This window comes from Ostrinia nubilalis, chromosome 29 (assembly GCF_963855985.1).
Source record: "Ostrinia nubilalis chromosome 29, ilOstNubi1.1, whole genome shotgun sequence".
NCBI lineage: Eukaryota > Metazoa > Arthropoda > Insecta > Lepidoptera > Crambidae > Ostrinia > Ostrinia nubilalis.
In genome coordinates this window covers 7,626,691-7,641,536 of record NC_087116.1, presented here as the reverse complement: position 1 = coordinate 7,641,536, position 14,846 = coordinate 7,626,691, and the positions used below count along the sequence as shown (strand labels likewise).

Below are 14,846 nucleotides of genomic sequence, written 5' to 3'. Positions count from 1 at the left end.
TTTGCATCGGAAAACTTCCCGAAACACAAACACTTCTTCTTGTCGTGTCGACAACAAACCAGAGCCCCGATTACGGTAATTTTTAACGTCTCCAATCCAGACACGCTTCTCGATTCTGCGATACGATTGGTCGTTCAACAGCGTACGTCAGCTGTTTTGACCAATCGTATCGCAGAATCAGAAGCGCGTCTGGATTGGAAACGTTAAAAGTTACCGTAATCGGGGCTCTGTACAGTATCAGCCCAAAACTCCGCTACAAGAGTGGCGTTGTCAGTAGCACTCTGATGGAACCTAACCTAAGAACCATCAGACTGCTGACTTTTAGTCGGCCCGATTCTAATTTGTATGAAGAATCGGCCGATAGTGTAATGTGCGCACTCTCATACATGTTCATACTGATTTAGATAATGTCATCTACGCAGACGCGCCCCACCAATGTTTGGTCTCGGTCGCGCGGCGCACGGTGGTCCCGATTTAATAAAACATGGACATTGATGCTAGAAGCACGAAATTTTTTTTGATGGTTACTGCTATGATAACTAATAAGGCAAAAAAATATTACAATCCTACGACGTCTATTTCGTAGTAAAAAAAAAATATGTAGATATTTTTTGTATGGAAGAAATTACGTTTCTGTAAATTTTTCGAAATTCTTAAACGATGTCAAGATGCCGATCACACATGTTATAAAACAAGTGATTCTGAGTATTTCATGCGAAGATACTTGTCACTTATCTCTGCGTACTTTTGAGTTATCGAGGGTTGAAAAATCGATTTTTTTATATTAAATATTTCCACGAAAAATTGCCAAAATTACAATATGGTGTATAAGGGACACCTTTGATGACACATAACGACTCGCACTCGCGCGCGCTCGTATGCATCAGCTTTTAATAAAATTAAATAAAAAATTAAGGGAAATACTTAATACAACGTTGTATGTATAGGTCCGCTGGCCGTCAAAAAGTAGCTTATACGAGAGGTTGCCCAATTTACAATATGTCCATCATTGATAACTCACACAAAATTATCATCTCTCTCTGAAGGATAACAAGTTTTTTTTGTTTCCAGAAGCTTTTGATAGGATGGAAGCTCATAAATACTCTCTGAAGTGAGAATGAATCTCAAATTGCGATATTGCCATTTTGACAAATTACATGATGTAACTAGCGCTAACGTTTATCTTCAGGTAGACACAGTTGTAAGTTAAAAGATTGTCTACTATTTCACACTGTTTTTCGTTTTGGAACAGTTCTTTGATTATAGGTAGTCGCTAATTTCGTTTTGTTAGACTCTTTCGGTTTAGCACATAAAGCGTAAACTAATTCCTCCTCAGAATGATCTAAAAGTGTTAGAGAGCGCCTCTTCTTCTGCAGAAGAAGAATTTTGCATAAATCTTCAAAAGGTTTTTTATTTATACCAGAAGTCGATGGTTGCACATCTACTTCCACAGTCTCATCAACTGGAGCGTCTTCCTCGGTGTTAACGTTGTCTATGCGTTGTGTTAACTCGGTAAAAGAACATTTTTTAAATCTATATTTTTACATTTCGGCCAGACCATTTCAGACTAAAATGACGAACGTATTGGCATTGAATTGTCTTCCGAAGATTTGAGTAATTATCAAATCATTAAGTCGTAATTTTACAAGAAATATATCAAAGAAGATTTATGGTCTGCTTCCAGTAGAGCCCAAAAGACATTTTTGCACCAGAATTCGCATTGGCTAGACTCTGAAATTGTCTGGCCGAATTGTAAAAATATAGATTTAAACAATGTTTTTTACCGAGTTAACACAACGCATAGACAACGTTAATACTGAGGAAGACGCTCCAGTTGATGAGACTGCGGAAGTAGATGTGCAACCATCGACTTTTAGTATAAATAAAAAACCTTTTGAAGATTTATGCAAAATTCTTTTACTGCAGAAGAAGAGGCGCTCTCTAACACTTTTAGATCATTCTGAGGAGGAATTAGTTTACGCTTTATGTGCTAAACTGAAAGAGTCTAACAAAACGAAATTAGCGACTACCTATAATCAAAGAACTATTCCAAAACGAAGAACAGTGTGAAATAGTAGACAATCTTTTAACTTAAAACTGTGTCTACCTGAAGATAAACGTTAGCGCTAGTTACATCATGTAATTTGTCAAAATGGCAATATCGCAATTTGAGATTCATTCTCGCTTCAGAGAGTATTTATGGGCTTCCATCCTATCAAGAGCTTCTGAAAACAAAAAAAACTTGTTATCCTTCAGAGAGAGACGATATTTGTGTGAGTTATCAATGATGGACATATTGTAAATTGGGCAACCTCTCGTGTAAGCTACTTTTTGACGGCCAGCGGACCTACACATACAACTTTGTATTTAGTATTTCCCTTAATTTTTTTTTATTTTAGTAAAAGTTGATGCATACGAGCGCGCGCGAGTGCGAGTCGTTGTTATGTGTCATCAAAAGTGTCCCTTATACACCATATTGTAATTCTGGTAATTTTTCGTGGAAATATTTAATATAAAAAAATCGATTTTTCAACCCTCGATAACTCAAAAGTACGCAGAGATAAGTGACAAGTATCTTCGCATGAAATACTCAGAATCATTTGTTTTATAACATGTGTGATCGGCATCTTGACATCGTTAAAGAATTTCGAAAAATTGACAGAAACGTAATTTCTTCCATACAAAAAATATGTATATATTTTTTTTTACTACGAAATAGACGTCGTAGGATTGTAATATTTTTTTGCCTTATTAGTTATCATAGCAGTAACCATCAAAAAAATTTTCGTGCCTCTAGCATCAATGTCCATGTTTTATTAAATCGGGACCACTGTGCGGCGTGCGGGGAGTTTGATCCGAGCAATCCGAGCGTCATTATTGTAGTGTGCGTGTGCATCATGGATAATTTAGCGAGTACCGATAACACTCAAACATTAGCGGAAGAATGGTGGGTCCCGTCTTCGTGGATGAAACGATCTTATAAATACCATATCGATGTAATGTGCGCAGTTTCATACATATCCACTGATTAACAGCCCGACTCAACTATCGGTCGACAAAAAGTCTGTGAGCTAGGCTAAGAAAACACGACATGTACCTACCTACTTGTAATATTGCGGATGTAGATATAACGTCAAATCCAAATACAGCCAATGCACATAAACTTCGATTTGTTTGCCTAACTCTTTAAATGCAACGTGACTTGGTACGGACAGCGCGCATCAAGCTACAAAGAGGCGTTTTATCTCTTTGAAATATGGGCTATTTTGCAAAAAAATGTATAATCTGATTTGCTGTTGACTATACCTGATCTTTGCATATACAGGGTGGAATTTTGTAATTCCACCTGGAGGAAAAGTACTCTTAATACTGTAGATAGAAAATTTTACTCAAAGAAAACATTCCTTTATTTTTAAAAAGAAATAGAACTGCATTCAAAGATATCTAAAAATTTGTTTGCCACACCCGGGAATCGAACCACTAAAATTCGTTAAAAATTACACCTGTATTTTTATTGCATCGATCGTTAGGGTTAAGTATAAGGATGAAATCTCTCTAACAAACTCGAAAAATTTTCAAAAATCTTTTAATGCAGTTCTGTTTCTTTTCAAAAATAAAGGAATGTTTTCTTTCAGTAAAATTTTCTATCTACAGTATTAAGAGTACTTTCCCTCCAGGTGGCATTACAAAATTCCACCCTGTATACCCAGGGCCACACCGTGAGTTTAAGGGGCCCCGGGCTAATACTACTTAGGGGTCCTCCTAATTACTCGTATAGAAAAAAATCAGAGAAATATTTTTTTGACTTGACTTAATTAGCTGGGGGTCATATGGTAGATCCGGCCATGTCTATAAGTTCTTAACTAATCCAGAATAGGTCAGTCGGTCACAGAAAGAATAACGAGTCCGTTCGTTCGTTTCAGCCAAATGACGTCCACTGCTGGACAAAGGCCTCCCCAAGGATTTCCACAACCTGTCAGTCCTGTGCTGCCCGCATCCAGGTAGGTACTTCCCGTGACCTTTGCCAAATCGTCGGTTCATCTAGTGGGAGCCTACAAACACTACGTCTTCCAGTTCGTGATCGCCACTCGGAACTTTTCTGCCCCAACGGCCATCAGCTCTAAAAGTGCGTGTCCCCGGGACTAACTCCAGGTACTTATGTTTTGCCCTGTGTCTAAACTGTACTTCCTTAACAAACAGACAAAATGAATATTGACGAATTCTGGTGATTTTGGAGGCTTATGGGACCTCTCGTTCCCACCGCTGCAACTCCTATGTAGCCAGGATCTTCAGAATCCAGAAAAACCAAACCAAGGAAGGTCAAGTTTGTCCCGGGGGAATATTAACTGTCATTGGACCCGCAGCAAAATTAATCAGAAGAACATACTTAGTGGAGTTCGAATTTAAGGTTCGACTTACCTTCATTGCAAAGTGGATGACAATTGACAGGTGACAAGCAAAGGTTTAGTATTATGCACCACGGACAATAAATATCGATTAAGGGGAATTTGGGATGTTTGTGAGAAGGCCAGGAAGAAATCATGATCAAGTCAATTTCAAACCTAAACCAAGGTGATAAAAGCATAAATTAACCAATGTTATTATTTTGTCTTATCGACCACTTGTAACTTTAAAAAGAAACGTAAGTTCAATGCACTTCAGACTTAAGTATTTGCGGACTGTCCACAAAAGTTTAGTTTGAGTCTATGTCACGTGTACTTCCAAATACAAGGTGTGCGAAATATAAGTACAGCCTGTGAAAACGGTAAGAAGCAAGGCATTTGATTTAGGAAATTTTGTAATAAAAACACTCATAAAGTAATTTATTTTTGCAAATAGGCTTTTAAATAATAAAAAGCACTTTTACACGCCGCGTCCCAGTATTAGGTAACCCTACCAACTGCTTCGGGACAATAAATGGGCCAGTGAAGAAGCAGCGCAAGAAACTCAGTCACTATTGTTAGCCTCCTTTTCAAGGGTTTACAGTCTTTAAAATACACAGTCATAAATATTGATGCGAGCTTGGCAATTTATAACATTCCAAACATACTATACTAACGTAATATATTCTCTTTATTTATTTGTTACTAAAAATAAGCCACCCAGTCTGTGCACCCTGTATAATTTGTTAGAACCCCCTGTTAAAACATTCCGAACCCAAACATAGTGCGTCACGTGAACAAACATTTGCTGAATATTCGAGCCTTTCATGTTTGCGGTCTTCAATAACATCGCTTGTGTCTTAATTACCACTTTACAATGATGATGATGAGTTTTATTGCCAATTAAAGGTTGATTAAGGTCAAAGTGTAGCAAAAAAGATTTAACGCGTGGAACAACGCTATCGACTAATTGAGAATGTTACTAGGTATGCAAAATCACTTGAAACCTATGTTACAGTTAATCTTTTACATATACAAATACATTTGTTTTTATTTCATTAAAAAATACCAAGTAGTTATGATTTTATAGGCATTCAAAGTTCGCTTAAATATCGAGACCCGCCGACGGTCACGTGACCCCGCGTGACGTACATTCACAGTGGCCGCTCACTAGAAAACGGATATAAACATACTTAAATACATTTTTTTTTGTAAATACATACTTATTATACATATTAACACCCAGACCCATCACAGAAATTAAAATTGAACCAAACCCAAACTTGATGCGATTGTGTCGTTTTATTGCGAATTACTTCCAGCTCCATCATCAGACCCTGATTACTATATAGAATTAAAGTACTCATCAATACAATACTAACGAGCCCAAACTCGATGGATTTAAGTCGTTTTATTATAGAGTTCCTATGGCCACCTTCCAGCTCCATCATCAGATCAGCTCCACGTCATCATAATATTGCATGGTCATCCAAATCGCATGTGTATGCAAAATTTCAGCTTAATCGGTTGCCCGGAAGTGGGTCTTAATTCAGCTTGCAAGATTCCACCCATACAAATATGAGCCAGTCGTTGTAATATGACGTCACGCGCATTAAATGGCGGGCCGGCCGCCGCCCGCACTTTTAAAATTCAATATCTTGGAAACTAATTGACGTATCGAAATAATTCTTTCACGTGTATTTTTTATTTTTAACAGAGAATACAGAAAGCTAAAAAACAAAATTAGTGAACATTCTTCATTAAGTACTAACTCAGATGGTTTAGAACACAGATATGGATAGATGCAGCATGTGTCAAAAATTGTATGAAGCCGAGCGTGCCACTTTTTAAACGTCATTAGTGTCATTTTAGCGAATTTTAGTGATTGCCGCAACGTAAAAGTAATCGTATCATCGTACTGCATTTGCAAAGTCATCGAATGATATCGTGTGACTCGATTCGAAAATTAATTAATTCCGATAAAACTGATAATTATCAGTTTTATCGGAAAAGAAGAACGGTCATCTGTGACCCAGGCCCGACAGAAACGAGACATACCTCAGTTTTTTTGTCATGTCTTAATTAGTTAAATTATATATTTTTTATATTCGAAATCTATGTATAACACCAAAATATTACCCTTTGTTTTTGTTCAGGCGTTATACAAAAACTAATACAAAATGCCTATTTATCACTAAAATTGGTAAATGTATGTACCTAAATGTCTATTACAGCTGCTATTGAATGTATCTAGGTGACCTGGAGATACAGCCTGGATTATACAGGGTGGAAACGAGAAGTTACAAAATCCAAAAATTCAATGTTACCAGCTTCCATAATCTGTAACCTATTATTGGTACCATTTGAAAGAGCTTGTGAAGCACTTTCAGAATCAGTAACTAGTGTTTCGATATCTTGTAAAGTTTAGAAATAATCGAGTGAGATCACTTATCGTTCCATATGTATAACCACCCTGTATAATCCGGCTGTATCTCCAGGTCACCTAGATACATTCCATAGCAGCTGTAATAGACATTTAGGTACATACATTTACCAACTTTGGTGATAAATAGGCATTTTGTATTAGTTTTTGTATAACGCCTAAACAAAAACAAAGGGTAATATTTTGGTGTTATACATGGATTTCGAATATAAAAAATATATAATTTAACTAATTAAGACATGACAAAAAAACTGAGGTATGTCTCGTTTCTGTCGGGTCTGGGTTTTTTTTGTATGGGGCGTGACCGTTCTTCTTTGTTAAATATAAAACCAAAAACATCTTTATTTACCTTTTTAAAATAAATTAATTCTTACAAATCGTCAAATCTCGTTATTTTTTTTACCCTACCAGCGTTTCAAGACATAAATTTGTCAAGTGCATGAATACATGCATCAGTGTGTGTCTTATTGTTATGAGTAAGTACGGTTCCTTGGGATCGGTATGAGTGCACCACATACAGGGACCAAGGTTTTAACTCTTAAGAGTACATCGCAGAATACGTATTAAAAACAATGCTACTTTATACTTCTTCTACTGCTACTTTATTCTAATTAATTATTTGTTACTTGTGCTGTTAATTATAATTCTCAATCCGTAAATAATTTCTTCTTTCTACCGTGTTCGTCTGTTCGTACTACTGTCCTCGTAAAATCATCGTAACCGATTGTTGTAATCGGATTACATGAACATCACTCGACCATGTATGTCCATTTGGACATATCGGAATGGCACGCTTTGACGATCAACATGCTGTATCTACTCTAATCCATATCTGTGGTTTAGAAGCAAGTACAGAGAGCCATCTAGTAACGAAGGTATGAATTACTTACTTACATGGATGGCTCAGAAGCAAGTAGGTAAATTGTAAAAAAAACATTATGCAAGTTGAGTTCAAAAACAGAAGAAACAAGATTCAAAAATTGATCGCAGAGGTTTCAAAATGGCGACGTAGGTAGTATGTTTATGAACTGGTTCACAAAAATATCGGATTATACCATGTCTAACTAAACTAACACACACAACGATGCTTGCAAGTTGCAATAGAACGCACAGCGTTGAATAGTGCTCTGTGATTGGTTCGTATGTGTCACCCTGTGCGTCACCTCATAGTAATGTTTGTGAATACGTGCTTTATTAAAGCAAATCAGTCTAAAATTGCCTAAACGGAAATGTTTGAAAATCATACCTAATTATTTAAAGAAACAATTTCGATTTATTTCCTATACTTTGGTTAGCACGCCCCAGGGTTTTCTTAGAGCCTTGTGGGTAATTCAAACACACACAAGGCTAAAAGTACGGTAAGCAAATATTAATACAGCAAATATACGATGACGATGTTTACGAATAACTTAGGATCACTTTAGAGGCACTAGCCTTTACCTGTGCAATGTAGGCACTAGGTATAATATTGTAAGCATCATCATAATGTGGAAGAATTTTAAAGATAATTTTAACTGATTGACCCACTCATCACGAAATCTCAGAAACTGCAAGTGCTAGGAGTCTCAAATTTTGCATGGGGGTTCCTTTTAGAACCTAGGTGCTCACTAAGACAGGATTTTGCAAAATTCAACACCTAAGGGGGTAAAACGGGATCCACGCGTACGAAGTCGTGGGCGGCCGCTAGTTTTAAGTTATGGGTAGGTACTTGACATAATAATCCCATCAAAAACAATACTTGTCAAAAAAACCAAGTCTCGCAACTCAGTTGTTCTACGGTAAAAAGTTGTGAGATCCATGTAATACCAAGTCCAGGCCAGGAAATCTTTAACGTTTTACATAAATTATTGACTTGGCCATCGCACTAAATAATTTAATTTACACGTGTTTTCACGCGATGGCCAAGTCAATATATTTATGTAAAACATTAAAGATTTCCTGGCCTGGACTTGGTATTACATGGATCTCACAACTTTTTACCGTAGAACAACTGAGTTTTTTTGACAAGTATTGTTTTTGATGGGATCTCATTTCTTTTTGTATTTTGTAGACAGCAGTTATGTATCTAGAAAACTGGACCGAAATTGAAAAATTTTACTCGACTTGGCGGTTGCACTACCGTGCCCCCAAATATTTTAGTTTTTCCTTGATTCATACACCAAACACTACTTATATTCCAAATTTGAAGCTTCTAGGTCTGCTAGAAGTGCCTTAGAATTTTGATGATCGGTGAGTCAGTGAGTCAGTGAGTGACAAAATTAAGTAACTTTGACCCGTTATAATTCTTAAACTACTGGTTCAAATTGAATGAAATTTTAAATATACCGTGTCTTTACAATGCCTGCATAGCTAATGAAAATTCAGCCTTCTAGTTTTATCCACAACGAAGTTACAGGCGGTCGAAAATGGCCTGAATTGCTTCGAGAAAAGGATGGTACGGCCGTGCCGCTTTTTTGCTCGACTTGGTGGGGGCACTGCCGTGCCCCCAGATACCTAATCATGTATTCATGTCTCTTTGTTTTTACTTTACCTATTTGAACTTCGTCACAAACGACATAATAAATGTTAAACTAACTACACTCGACATCAAATAAATCTCACCTCCCGCGACAAGCACTTTCAAACGTATGCATCCCCACTTCCCACCAATATTGGCACCTTTTAAAAGCCTAGTTCTAAACTTCATTTCATTAAAGGAAATGTTTTTAACCCAAAAATGTGTCTTTAGAAGGATCCAGAGTCTTTTCTTCACAAAATAGGTAGTTACGCTTGAGCCAACTTTTATGGCTATAAAACTGTTAAGTTGGGATTAATCGCTATCCATCTGTTAAAGAGGACACGTGTGATCATTATTTGGTTTTATAACCATAAAATTTGGTCTAATTGATCCCAGAGGTGAGCCCAAAGTGAAAGTGAGGTCTTTTTTCAAGTCACATTTATGGTATATTATGTTAATCATTTATTAAGAAATGAAATGTGTTTTTCTTTAAGGATATTTATTGGGCTTTCAAATAACACAAATATTGTAGGGGCACCATGATTGTGTCAGAAGAAAATCTTTAAAGTTCGCGTCGCGGAAGGTGCGGTTTATTTGATGTTGAGTGTATTTTAACAATGTCTTACCTACAATAAAAACTTATTATTGTAATTAGGTATTTGCATTTATTGAATAGTAGTTAGGTGAACTATGTACCTACTTCATTGTTGCATTTATGAACCTAAGTCTAGGTAGGTATAACAATTTGTTCGTAGCTCAACGTCTGAAATCAAAAGTAAGTGCTAGTAAGTTTCCAACAGAACCCTTTTATGTCTAAATACAGGGTGTTTGGCGGAAGGTTAGACAAACTTCGTGGGTGTATAGGTAAGGTCATTTTAAGAAATTTACAAGTTCGCCCATTTGACCCTAAGTGAGCTACTTTTTTTTGAATTGATGTTTTTGTTGTTATTTATTTTTTCCGAAATTTGACGTAAAAACTGCTTAAATTTTTTTTCTGGCGAATTTTAAACCGCTTTTTTATTTGATATCAATATCGAATGATAATAAAATTTTAGATCCAGATAATGATTCGATAGCTAGTTACGAGTTGCCAAAGTTTAACAAAAGTACAAACCACGATAAAACATTAACTTAGAATTCGATTTAAAAAAAATTAAAGGTCAGTAATGGATTGCCAATGATCTTAAAAACATCTCTAGCTTCTCTTCTTTCCAATTATACAGGGTGTTAGGTAAATGGGTATATGAGCCGACACTAGCCCATGTTAACATGGGCATGTAAATGGTATGGTGAAGTCAGAAATTTGATATCATCATTTTAACTTTTTTAATTTTCATACAAAATAAATTTAATAAAATACGATTTGTATGAAAATTTAAAAAAATTAAAATGATGATATCACTTTTCTGACTTCACCATACCATTTATATCCCCATGTTAACATGGGCTAGAGTCGGCTCATATACCCATTTACCTAACACCCTGTATAAGCACAGAATAAAACACTCATAACTCGAAAACTATCAAAAATCGCGTAACATACACGGGGGTGATTTGGATAGCCCTAGTGATGCTTCGTCTTGACACTACTTTTTGGGACACCCTGTATCCTCTAACAAAGTGTTCTAAACTCACGTTTCGCAGCTGCGCGATGGACTCTCCCGTCATCCCGAGCTGTGGTTTGGTGATGTCCCCCGGCACGATGCATAGCTTGTCCAGCTGAGCAGGACTGCACTGCCGCACGTTGTCGAACACCTGGGAACAATCGTTCAAGTACACCATAATAATTATTATTGACGGGATTGCTACCATTGCTACAATCGCAATAAAAGACTGCGAAAGAGGGTATGTCTGCTAATAACATCTCACCCGCAAGTTTTCTCAATTACTCCGTGATCATGGCGCTTGCAACAATGCCGAAATATCGGAAACTCGAAATTAAGGTACATGGTAGCAATCCCGTCAATAATAAATTATTAAATCGTTCAAGGACTCTACCCACACACATAGACATGGGAGACTGACGCCCGTGTTCACAAACATTACTAATGAGGTCTCACAGTGCGCGTGGACGCACAGGGTGACACACGAACCAATCACACAGCTCTACTCAACGCTGCGTTCGATTTGCTGCTTCACTTTAGCAAGCATCGTTTGCGAATACGGGAGTGAGTCCTGAATAGGGCATGTAATATCGGAAGGTTTTCAATTCCGATATTGATTTCCGATATTAGATCTCAATATCGGAATTCCGATATTAATATCGGAATTGAGTTTGTGTTATAAATTGAATACATATTTGATTATTTTCGTAACATTTCTTAATTGTATACAGTAAAATAATGATTTTAATTAATATCTTTCATTTGGTTCAAAACAGCACTTCTTAATAAAATTATAAAATTGAAGTATTTAAAACCATTTTTGTATGTTATGGGTATCCAATTCCATTGCATTTGGTTACTGATAATAGGCCAATATGGACTAGCAAAGAATTTAAGTGTTTTTGTAAAACAGGTATCAGAAAAACTTTTACTTCATCAACCAATACTGGCGGAACGATTTGTAGAGTCATTCAAGTCAAATGTTACAAAAATTTTAGGTTAGGGTAAAAAAACTTGAATATCCTTGTAATTTTTTCCTTTTTTATTATCAACTAGCTTTCCGCCCGCGGCTTCGCCCGCGTGGAATTTTGTCTGTCACAGAAAAACTTTATCGCGCGCGTCCCTGTTTCAAAAACCGGGATAAAAACTATCCTATGTTCTTTCCCGGGACTCAAACTATCTCTATGCCAAATTTCATCAAAATCGGTTGCGAGGTTTAAGCGGGAAAGCGTAACAGACAGACAGACAGACAGACAGAGTTACTTTCGCATTTATAATATTAGTTGGGATGTACAACTCACAAAACCACGGGCCATCATCATCATCATCATTTCAACCATAGGACGTGCACTGCTGAACATAGGCCTCCCCCAATAATTTTCACAATGGTTGGTTGGTAGCGGCCTGAGGTCCACCTTGCGAATGGCAGTCCTACTCTGCGATTTCCGGTACGTGACCTCCACTCCAGAACCTTGCTGCCCCATCGGCCGTCAGTTTTGAGTACTAGTGCGGAATCGCTGGAAGACCTCGGCACAATGCTCGAATCTTAAATGAATCTCCCAACAGGTAGACCTTCGGATGAACATGGACAAAACAAAGCTTATGACCATGTTGAGCCCTACCTATTTTCGGTTGGGAGCTCGATTCTCGAGATTATTGACAAGTATGTCTACCTCGGACAAACGATTCAGCTATTCAATTTCATAGATGATCATAGATGCAATTTCGAGAAAGAGGTAAATCGTCGAATCCTACTCGGCTAGGCCGCGTTCGGGAAACTACACAACATCTTTTTGTCCAAAATACCTCAGTGCTTAAAGACGAAAGTCTTCAATCAGTGTGTGTAACCAGTGCAGTGATGATATACGGCTCGGAAACTTGGGCTCTCAAAGTTGCACAGCGTGCTATGAAGAAGGCTGTGCTTGGTGTTTCTTTACGAGATCTAAATATGGGTGAATATCAACAAACTCGTTTTTTGCCTAATTCCGGTGGCGAATTTTAATTTCCACTTTCCAAAACTTTTTTGTGGCAGAAATAATAGTAAATAACTTGTATTATTCAATGATATGGTAGAGATCAAAATATTATTAATACTTCTCGAGATATGTCAATTTGAAATTATCAAGAGCCACCGAAATTGTATTTGAGCCACCGGAATTAAGAACCAATCCACCGAAATTTATTTATACAGCGGACTTCGGAATGTTACGGATGATTGTCTCAAATTACTTATTTATTTGTAATCAATTAAGTATTATTATCCAGTAAAGATGTTTATAATTAAAAACAATATTCAGGCCTGTGTTGTGACCCTAAAAAAGCATCAAATCTTCCCACGTGAGTCGTAATAGCCGACTAAGGAATCAAAATACTGGAGGGTGGGCTGCAGCATCTTTCCGGGTATTATACTACCATACTGGAACTACCAACCAGCCTGCTAAGCATGGTGATAACGGCAAAATCCCTCCATAGAGAACAAATCCAAAACTTTCTGGCTCTAGCCGCCAACAGCCCCGTTATTCTAGAGTCATCACAAAGACATCATACATGACCCTCAAACCCAGAAACCAACTCTAGTCCCGGGAGGGCGACCAACTGCCCCAGGTTGGTGTTAGGTTTATCTTCCATAAGTAAAAATATTGGTCCAGGCTAGCCAAGTTTTCATGATGGTATCATACCTATCCTATACTCAGAATTACGCAACTAATTATTCGCTAAAGACCATGCGAACTGGAGATTAAGTATGAAGATATTTCTAGATCTATACCAGCTACTGAACTAACACATTACATATTTGTGACAGGGTAATTTAACGGAAAACTATGCAAACCTAGCGACAATGAGCTAGATGAAAGTAGTACAATTAAGAAACGGAGGACTAAATCCAGCCAGCCTCATAGAGAGAGAAGGCCTAGCAAAAGATGCCAGAACTGTAAAAGCGTACTGAGCTGCACCCTAATAGTACTGCAAAAATCAAAATGTAGTAATCATTTTTAGACGAACAGGCAATTTAATCACATTTGCATTCTCCGATCACCACACAGCTTATGACCGCAGTCTATGAAGGAACACTATCTGCGGTTGCGATCCTCATCAATGAGGGACCGAGGAAGAAGAAGAAGTCATCACCGAAATAGAAGAATGTCGAATAAAAGATGCTCAAAAGCTGTCGACTGATGAAGCCTAAGCCACGACCAGTGCCAATCCAGCTCCAAAGCCCCACGAATTTTCATCTCGAGTGGCAGAATAGATTGCAACCTACGAGACTAGGGAAATTTTAGCTGTTTCAGGACTATTCTCATCTGTTTTTAAGATTCTGCTTAGTATCGATGTATAAATAGCTATCCAAGTCCTCACGCTGATACAAAGTGTATTATAGAGACGATTTTTTGTAATAAATCGAAAGTATGTATTTGCGAGGACCAAATTGAATATACCAACATGAATAACGAGGATAGCAGAACCATTTTGGTAAATGCCTAAGCTGCTAGGAGAGATTAAGAAGCAATACTAGTAATTAGGCTGAAGATCGAGATTATTCCGACACTTTAGCGAAGATATCCTAGACTTTAGCTTGAGTGAGATTAGAATGCCCTATTAAAAACAACAAGGTATGTACCAGGAGATAATGAAATCACAACTGAGCTTATGAAATCAGATGTAATGCTAGTACTAAAGTTCTCTTAAATACCACCATGTTTATTGGTCGATAAACCAAAAAATAAGACATGGTGGTGGTGCTAGAGACTGTAATGGAATGGACGTTGGCGATGGTCCAGAGTCAGGTGAGGCCTCCTGCTTCGGGCTTTACCGCTTTTTCCTGAAACATGACACTCTCGCTATCCAACATCCAGTCTCCCAGACAACCTCATTTTCGAAAAGACGTTCGTAATACTACGTACATATTTAATGCTGCGTCA

The 14,846-nt window shown here is 37.4% G+C and overlaps 1 pseudogene; it reads right to left on the bottom strand.

The window, feature by feature from the left end:
• LOC135085810 (putative fatty acyl-CoA reductase CG5065) overlaps positions 1 to 14,846 on the bottom strand; it is a 94,350-nt pseudogene that overhangs the window by 7,712 nt on the left and 71,792 nt on the right.